The sequence below is a fragment of the Vitis vinifera genome, chromosome 4 (assembly GCF_030704535.1).
Source record: "Vitis vinifera cultivar Pinot Noir 40024 chromosome 4, ASM3070453v1".
NCBI lineage: Eukaryota > Viridiplantae > Streptophyta > Magnoliopsida > Vitales > Vitaceae > Vitis > Vitis vinifera.
The window spans coordinates 3501472-3509685 of NC_081808.1; the positions used below are offsets into that span (position 1 = coordinate 3501472).

At 35.2% G+C, this 8214-nt stretch overlaps 1 long non-coding RNA gene across 1 annotated transcript; it reads right to left on the reverse strand.

Moving 5' to 3' along the window:
- Window positions 1-7235: 7235 nt before the first annotated feature.
- On the reverse strand, window positions 7236-8208 carry LOC104879007 (uncharacterized). Its single transcript, XR_785572.3, has 2 exons — window positions 8058-8208; window positions 7236-7869 (listed from the first exon to the last, which is right to left on the reverse strand). It is a non-coding gene; the product is annotated as an uncharacterized LOC104879007 (long non-coding RNA).
- Window positions 8209-8214: the final 6 nt, after the last annotated feature.

Here is an 8214-nt window from a genome sequence, read left to right on the forward strand (position 1 = left end):
AAATTCAAAGAAGGGTATGACATTGGATTATAGAAAATTATGGGAAAATATGATAAACAGATAGAACATGCTCCACAATAGAACATCATTTGAGGTAGGTGATCAAAGGATGGTGAAGTTTTAGAATAATAGGTGGTGTGCAGGCGAACCTTTATGTGCATGTTTCCAATTCTTAAATGCATTAGCAATATCAAAAAAGGCTTAAATGGTGGATGTTTGGGATAACCTAGGCAAGGGGATCCACTAAAACCCATGTTTCTCTAGACATTTCAATGATTAGGAGATTGGCAATGTAGAGACTTTTTCACCGAGTTGCAAGGAAGGTTCATGAAGAGAGAAGGAAAGGATAACTTAGTATGAAAAGCCTCAAGAAATGGTTTTTCCTTTGTCAAATCATTATATTCTGCCCTAGAACTAGGCAACATTTTATTTTCCAAGAGGGCATTATTTATAATCATGTCTAAAGTATGTTTCTTTACTTATTGGGAAAAAGTGTTGACATAGGATCGACTTCAAAAGAAAGAGCGGTTGATGTCAAATAGTTGTCTCATTTGCAAGAGTGAAAAAAAAAATCTATTACTCGCATCCTCCTACACTACGTAAAAGTGAAGGTACAATGGTACCTGTTATTCTCTTCATTTTTCCTTAAATGAAGGTAGCCAAGTTTCTTTTTGGTTTAAATCTTATGTATGCAAGTTCAAAAAATACTACTTTATCATACAAGAAGTTCCCCACAATTAATAGTGCATATTCTCACTTTCATCGAATTAGTGTTCAATCATCTACAATATAATCTTCTTCTCAAATTTGTCAAGAAGTAGCATTGGTTTCTACTATAGGTCATGGTACAAGTAATCTCTCCCGACACGGTAAAGGTTGTGACTCATGAGGAGGCAGTGGTAAAAGTAAAGGTGATTTGTGTTGTATTTTTTTTATATATATAAGTAAATTTTTGTCCCTATTGGGACTTGAACCTGGAACCTCCCACAAACCCTCCCCATCCTTTTACCACTTGAGTCAGACCTCAAGGGTGTAATTTATATTATATCCATTATGGGCATACTAATCATATGTCTAAAAAGTGTTGTATCAAGATTGGTAAACCTGCTTAGGCTAACTAAGCACATTCTAATTGTGTAGAAATATATCCTACTTCTAAAACTTTTGTCTCAATGCTAAAGGTTTTCCTATGTCTACAAATGAAGAAACTAATCATTTTATTATTCCACGTAACCAAGGATGAAAATATCAGTAATTACGGATATATCAGTGCTTCGATTTTACGGATATATTGGCGGATATTTTGGAAAAAAATATCGATAAGCCTAAAATTGATCAAAATTTATAAAAATATAAGAAAATTTTCATAAAAATGTAATTAGAAGTATAATGATATTTTTAAGTTGTTTTATTAAATAATTTGATATATGTATAATATGATTTATCATATTTGATAATAATATCGTATGCATCGATAAAAATATGAATTTTATAAGTGTACATTTATTATTAAATTACATCTAATATTATGATATTTGATTGTAATATGTCTAATTTTAAAATATATATTAATATTAAAATTATGATTCATTTAATTCAATTGTATTAAACAATATAAAATAAATTATGAAATATGTATAATTTTTTAATATTTAATTAATTATTAATGATATTAAAAACATTATGAAGAAAATTATATAATTTTTATATTTTTGATAATCAATTAAAAGAAAATTTTGCATTTAATTAGAAAATAATGATAATTAATTTGCTCTTTAAAATATATTTTTTATATAATGAGTTTAACTATATATATGTTTAATGCATATTATATATCAAGGGTGAGTTTGCTCAAATGGTAATATGGAGATATTATGTTGTGTAAATTTGAATACTTGAACAAAAACATCACTCTGGTTTATTTGGCCCTTATCAACGGGATATAATAGTTGACTATTCGGCCTTGTCAACGGGATATAATAGTTGACCTTTACATTTCATGGTGGGAATGTAATTGATTTGGACCCCAGCCTCTAGGGGTTTGGTTAGAGGTTACTAGTACTAGTAGTGTTTGGTTCCGTCCACCAGGAATAATTTGAGGCTAGCCACCCATTTGAAAAGTCCCACCTAACAGGGCATTTGATATTTGATAACCAGAGTAATGAAAAATTGAATGGATTTGATTGAATCTTATGTGAAAGTGTTTGAATTTGATATGAAATTGGTTGGTTGAATTTTGAATATATTGGTATTTTTGAAACTCTGATATTTGATGAGAAAAAAAAAATGATATCTCCTATTTGAAATGAAAATATTTGATCCATGAACTGCATTAATATTCCTTATTGGGCTGTGAGCTCATTCCCAATTGTTGAAAAATTTTCAGGTACTCTTAGTTCGGGTGAGGAGTGATGGCTAGGCTGAGGAAGGTCATCATTAGGATTTGACTTAGGATTTTATGTTGGATTTTGTTTAACTGTTAGTTATGTTCATTTGGATCATTTGATATTTGGAAGTTATTTGGAAATTGAATTTTGAGGATTTTAGATTTTGTTTCGCTACTCTGAACAGGTATTTGGTAATTGGTAACATCCAGTTACAATATGATTGTTTGGGTCAGATTATACTTTAAGCTTTCGGGTTTGAGGTGTGAAATGACCGTCACGCCCTTGGAGTGGGTCTTGGGGCGTGACAGAGCTATATGATTGTTTGGGTCAGATTATACTTTAAGCTTTCGGGTTTGAGGTGTGAAATGACCGTCACGCCCTTGGAGTGGGTCTTGGGGCGTGACAGAGCTCTGTCACGCCCCAAGACCCACTCCAAGGGCGTGACGGTCATTTCACACCTCAAACCCGAAGGCTTAAAGTATAATCTGACCCAAACAATCATATTGTATCTGGATGTTACCAATTACCAAATACCTGTTCAGAGTAGCGAAACAAAATCTAAAATCCTCAAAATTCAATTTCCAAATAACTTCCAAATATCAAATGATCCAAAATAACATAACTAATAGTTAAACAAAATCCAACATAAAATCCTAAGTCAAATCCTAATGATGACCATTCCTCAGCCTAGCCATCACTCCTCACCCGAACTAAGAGTACCTGAAAAATTTTCAACAATTGGGAATGAGCTCACAGCCCAATAAGGAATATTAATGCAATTCATGGATCAAATATTTTCATTTCAAATAGGAGATATCAAATTTTTTTTTTTCTCATCAAATATCAGAGTTTCAAAAAATACCAATATATTCAAAATTCAACCAACCAATTTCATATCAAATTCAAACACTTTCACATCAGACTCAATCAAATCCATTCAATTTTTTTCATTACTCTGGTTATCAAATATCAAATGCCCAGTTAGGTGGGACTTTTCAAATGGGTGGCTAGCCTCAAATTGTTCCTGGTGGACGGAACCAAACACTACTAGTACTAGTAACCTCTAACCAAACCCCTAGAGGCTGGGGTTCAAATCAATTACATTCCCACCATGAAATGTAAAGGTCAACTATTATATCCCGTTGACAGGGCCGAATAGTCAACTATTATATCCCGTTGACAAGGGCCAAATAAACCAGAGTGATGTTTTTGTTCAAGTATTCAAATTTACACAACATAATATCTCCATATTTTGTGTCATAAATAAAACAAAATATTCCAACATAATATTTAATGCAAAACAGTTTGATCCATGCATTAGTAATAAAATATCATTTTCTTTTCCACAATTCAAAATAACATATAAAATAATTTAATTTTATAAATATTGCATTAACTTCCCTTACTGGGTTGTGAGCTCATTCCCAATTGTTGAAAATTTTTCAGGTACTCTTAGTTCGGGTGAGGAGTGATGGCTAGGCTGAGGAATGGTCATCATTAGGATTTGACTTAGGATTTTATGTTGGATTTTGTTTAACTATTAGTTATGTTATTTTGGATCATTTGGTATTTGGAAGTTATTTGGAAATTGAATTTTGAGGATTTTAGATTTTGTTTCCGCTACTCTGAGCAGGTATTTGGTAATTGGTAACATCCAGTTACAATATGACTGTTTGGGTCAGATTATACTTTAAGCCTTCGGGTTTAAGGTGTGAAATGACCGTCATGCCCTTGGAGTGGGTCTTGGGGCGTGACAGAGTGGTATCAGAGCCGATCCCCGACCCCGGTGTGGGGGTTTGTTTGTCTGTTTGGCCCCGCAATCTCATGGGACACAACGAGGACGTTGTGTCTGCATGAGGGGGTATTTGTGATGTCCCACATCGGATAGGGGAGCAAGTTCCTGGCACTATATATGTAAAGACTCCCCTTAACCAAGTAGACGCGTTTTAATTTTGTGATGTCCCACATCGGATAGGGGAGGAAGTTCCTGGCGCTATATATGTAGAGGCTCCTCTTAACCAAGTAGACGCGTTTTAAAGCTGTGAGGGCCTCATTGGGCCCAAAGCGGACAATATCTACATGGTTGGGTGCGGGTCGTTACAAATGGTATCAGAGCCGATCCCCGACCCCGGTGTGGGGGTTTGTTTGGCTCCGTAAGGGGTGTTTGTCTGTTTGGCCCCGCAATCCCATGGGACACAACGAGGACGTTGTGTCTGCATGGGGGGGGGTGTTTGTGATGTCCCACATCGGATAGGGGAGAATGTTCCTGGCGCTATATATGTAGAGACTCCTCTTAACCAAGTAGACGCGTTTTAAAGCCGTGAGGGCCCTCTTAGGCCCAAAGTGGACAATATCTACATGGTTGGGTGCGGGTCGTTACAATTCAAATCCCCTCAACAACAAAAGGTTTTTCAGGCACTGTAGCGCGTTGACCAAATGATATATCGGGAAAATCGGCAATTTATCGCTGATATATTGCGAGATATCGCCGATTTTTGGATATTTCTCCCGAAATATCGTCGGACCGATATTTCTCCATGAAGTATCGTATCGATACCCTCCGATACACAATATATCGCCGACATATTGCGATATTTTCCTCTTGCACGTAACCAACCAACTAATCTACCATCTTTTATATCCATAACCACCCTAGTCCAATTAGGAATGCCAATAACCTTTCTTTCCACCTCTAACTCTTCCTCTGTTTGGCCTTTTCAATTTGGCAACTAAACCTTTCATAACCAACACAAAAAGATAGGGTGAAAAATGATCCTCTATCTCAAGCCTCTAAAGGTTAAGAAGAAATTTATACGAGTGTCATTGACAATGACTACCATTCTCACAGAAGATATGGAAAAGTGAATCCATTCTTGCCATTTGTAACCAATGCCCATATTTTCTAAGACTAAAAGGAAAAACTCCTGCTTTACGTGATCATGAGCTTTTTCTATATCCAATTTGCAAACTAAGCCCATATTGGAATGTTTCTTCCTTGAATCAACAACCTCATACATGGTTCAAAGTCATTCTAAGTCATTGACCCGGAGGGTCCAAAGGCACATCAATCTCAATATCTTAACTCAATATCAGGCAATACACAAAATATGATAATTAAAAAATCAATAAATTATAAAATTATTATGAAATTATTAGATAAATAAATACAATTAAATAAGTTCAAATAAGTTCAAATCATTAAATCATAATATTTATATCATATTAGTAAATCCTACAATATGATTAAATCCACATTTGAAGTATATGAGAATACCACACCATTAGCATGCAAAATAATATATTGTCAGCTCATATTAAAGTCAAACCACACCATTGACGTATAAAATAATACACCATATATGGTAAAATTACCATATCAAATAACAAATCACCTAATCTACTCTGATTTAATTCCTCTTACACATATAAAATAATAAACTATTACTATTTAAAATAACACATCACCAATTACCAAATCTACTTCACATTCCTAATTCCCAAACACCACAATAAAAGGCAAAGAAATAAGAAGGGCATACTCAATCACCCACATCATGTAGACCATGCAGACTAGAAGTAAAGAGAAAGACGACAACGACATGTAACAATCACCAAGCTCATTGCTAATGAAGGAATATAATGTCTCTCACCACAACAACATCGTCAACACCAAAGCACTGAATGATCGTTGTGGGGTTAGTAATGAAATGCCCTCAGCCTGTTTCCTCTTCTTACAAACCTAAAACCCAATCACAGGTTAGATTGATCATTTAATTTCTTATTTATTCTTTTTCATCTCAAGGGTCTTTAAGTTTTTCCTTTTAAGAGAATCTATAATTTTTCAAAGTTTTCTCTATTTTAATGTTTTTTTATAATTTGAAGCAATAAAAATGATTTTTGGTTTTAACTCAAGTTTAACTTGGGAATAATTTGATGACTCGAACAATCTAATCGATTCAATGTGGAATCTCAATCAAGCCAATCAAGTTTAATAGATTCATGTCCAACTCTATGTTTAGGATAGTATCAGATATCAGAGTCAATGCGAAAAGTGTCAAGGTCGAGTTGTACTAGACTCAATCAATGCTTTGAACCATAATCTCATTTGCATCTAAACTACATCAAGAATCCTTTTAAACCCCTTTGCCCCAACCCTTTCCCTACTAGACCATGCAAACCACTATTTTCAAAGTATTAGCTAGAATGAGAACCAAAAATGCCACATTGACGCTATAAACCATGGAATCCTTCAAATAAAATTCCTTGAATAGTTGCATCACTTCCTTTCCTACCATAGGCCAACAAAACTTCTAAAAAGCCATTGAGAAACAATCCAACCCTAGTGCATTATCTCCCCCCAAGTCTAAGAGTGCTATGATCACCTCATCATCCCGACAGGCCCCTTTAAACAATCTCTATCTAACAAAGCAATGCACTTGAAGAACTCTACTACCATGTCAAGTCTTCTCACTTGGGGATTTTCAAAATGGGTCCTTCCTACATTTCATCAATCGTCCATGAAGGGCTAAAGTTTGATTTTGCATGGTAGTTTTTCTCTTTTGAACCTTTTGAAGGTTTTTATATACATCCTATGCACTTGGGTTGCACAACACACCCTTTCACAAAGGGCCGGCCTATTAATACATATTCCTTGTTTACCTATTAAAAAACAACGATAATAATTTTTTCTAAAAGAAAAATTACAAAATTTATTTTCTTAAGAACTATTAAAATTAGTCGAATATCATTATGTTGTATGTATCATGTGTGCGTCATATGTGTCATGTGTAAAACATCATGTACTATTTAATACACACATAGTAGAAAATGTATCTACCATATCATGTGTCACATATGTAAACTGAAGATATAAACTGCCAATTAATATGTATCATTCTACATGAAGAATGCATCTTACTGTATTTACCAAATCATCTACCATAAGTTTTCAACTATGAATACGATCACATGACATGTGGAAATTAACTCTTTTGCTCCTGCACATTTTAACAGGTGACCCCTTTACAAGAACAAAGTTAATCTCACAAAGAAACACCGGATGGTCTACTTTTTCCTTGTGAAAGAAAAAGTAGATGCCACAAATATAAGTTGTCTAATTTCTCTAAGTTCAATTACCAGGGGATTAACATTTGCTAGGCCAAGACCTTCACCAGATGCCAAAAATACCTCTTTCTCAACTGTCTCGCCGTCTCCAAGCCATTTCAAAATCTCTTGAGGGTGGAAGAGCCACAGAACCTTTATTTTCTCTGCCTAATCTAGATGTTCCCATATTTTTATAAGTTTGCCTATATAAGGCTCAGGTTCAAATTCCTTACAAGTAAAAGACTCATAAAATTGAACCTCTTTCTTTTTTCCACCAACACCTCTTTTTCTGCCCCCACTTTGTCCACTTCTGCCAAGTGAGACATAGCAGCCTCTCTTTATGTCAAGTGGTTGATAGACAATGTCAAAAAGCTGGAGCCTGAAACCAGCAACAAATTCATTTTGAGAAAATTTGTGATCAAGAACCAGGAGCAATCAGAGCGATCAAACTGCGAAAATCCACAAAGACAATTCCTAATTATTTCTGCATTACTGCGAATCTAACCGTTCAATTTTAAAACCCGTGTCATAATTCATTGGAGAAGTCTCTGAAAAATCAACGATTACCTTCAAAGCGAAAGGTTCAACAATCGTTAAGACCCGTGACTCCGAGAATCTGAGTCTTCAACCCATTAGTCGCCTTGGCCACCTTGAAAATTGAAATTGGTACCGGCGGCGGCGGCGGCGGCGGCGGCGGCGGCGGCGGCGGCGGCGGCGGCGGCGG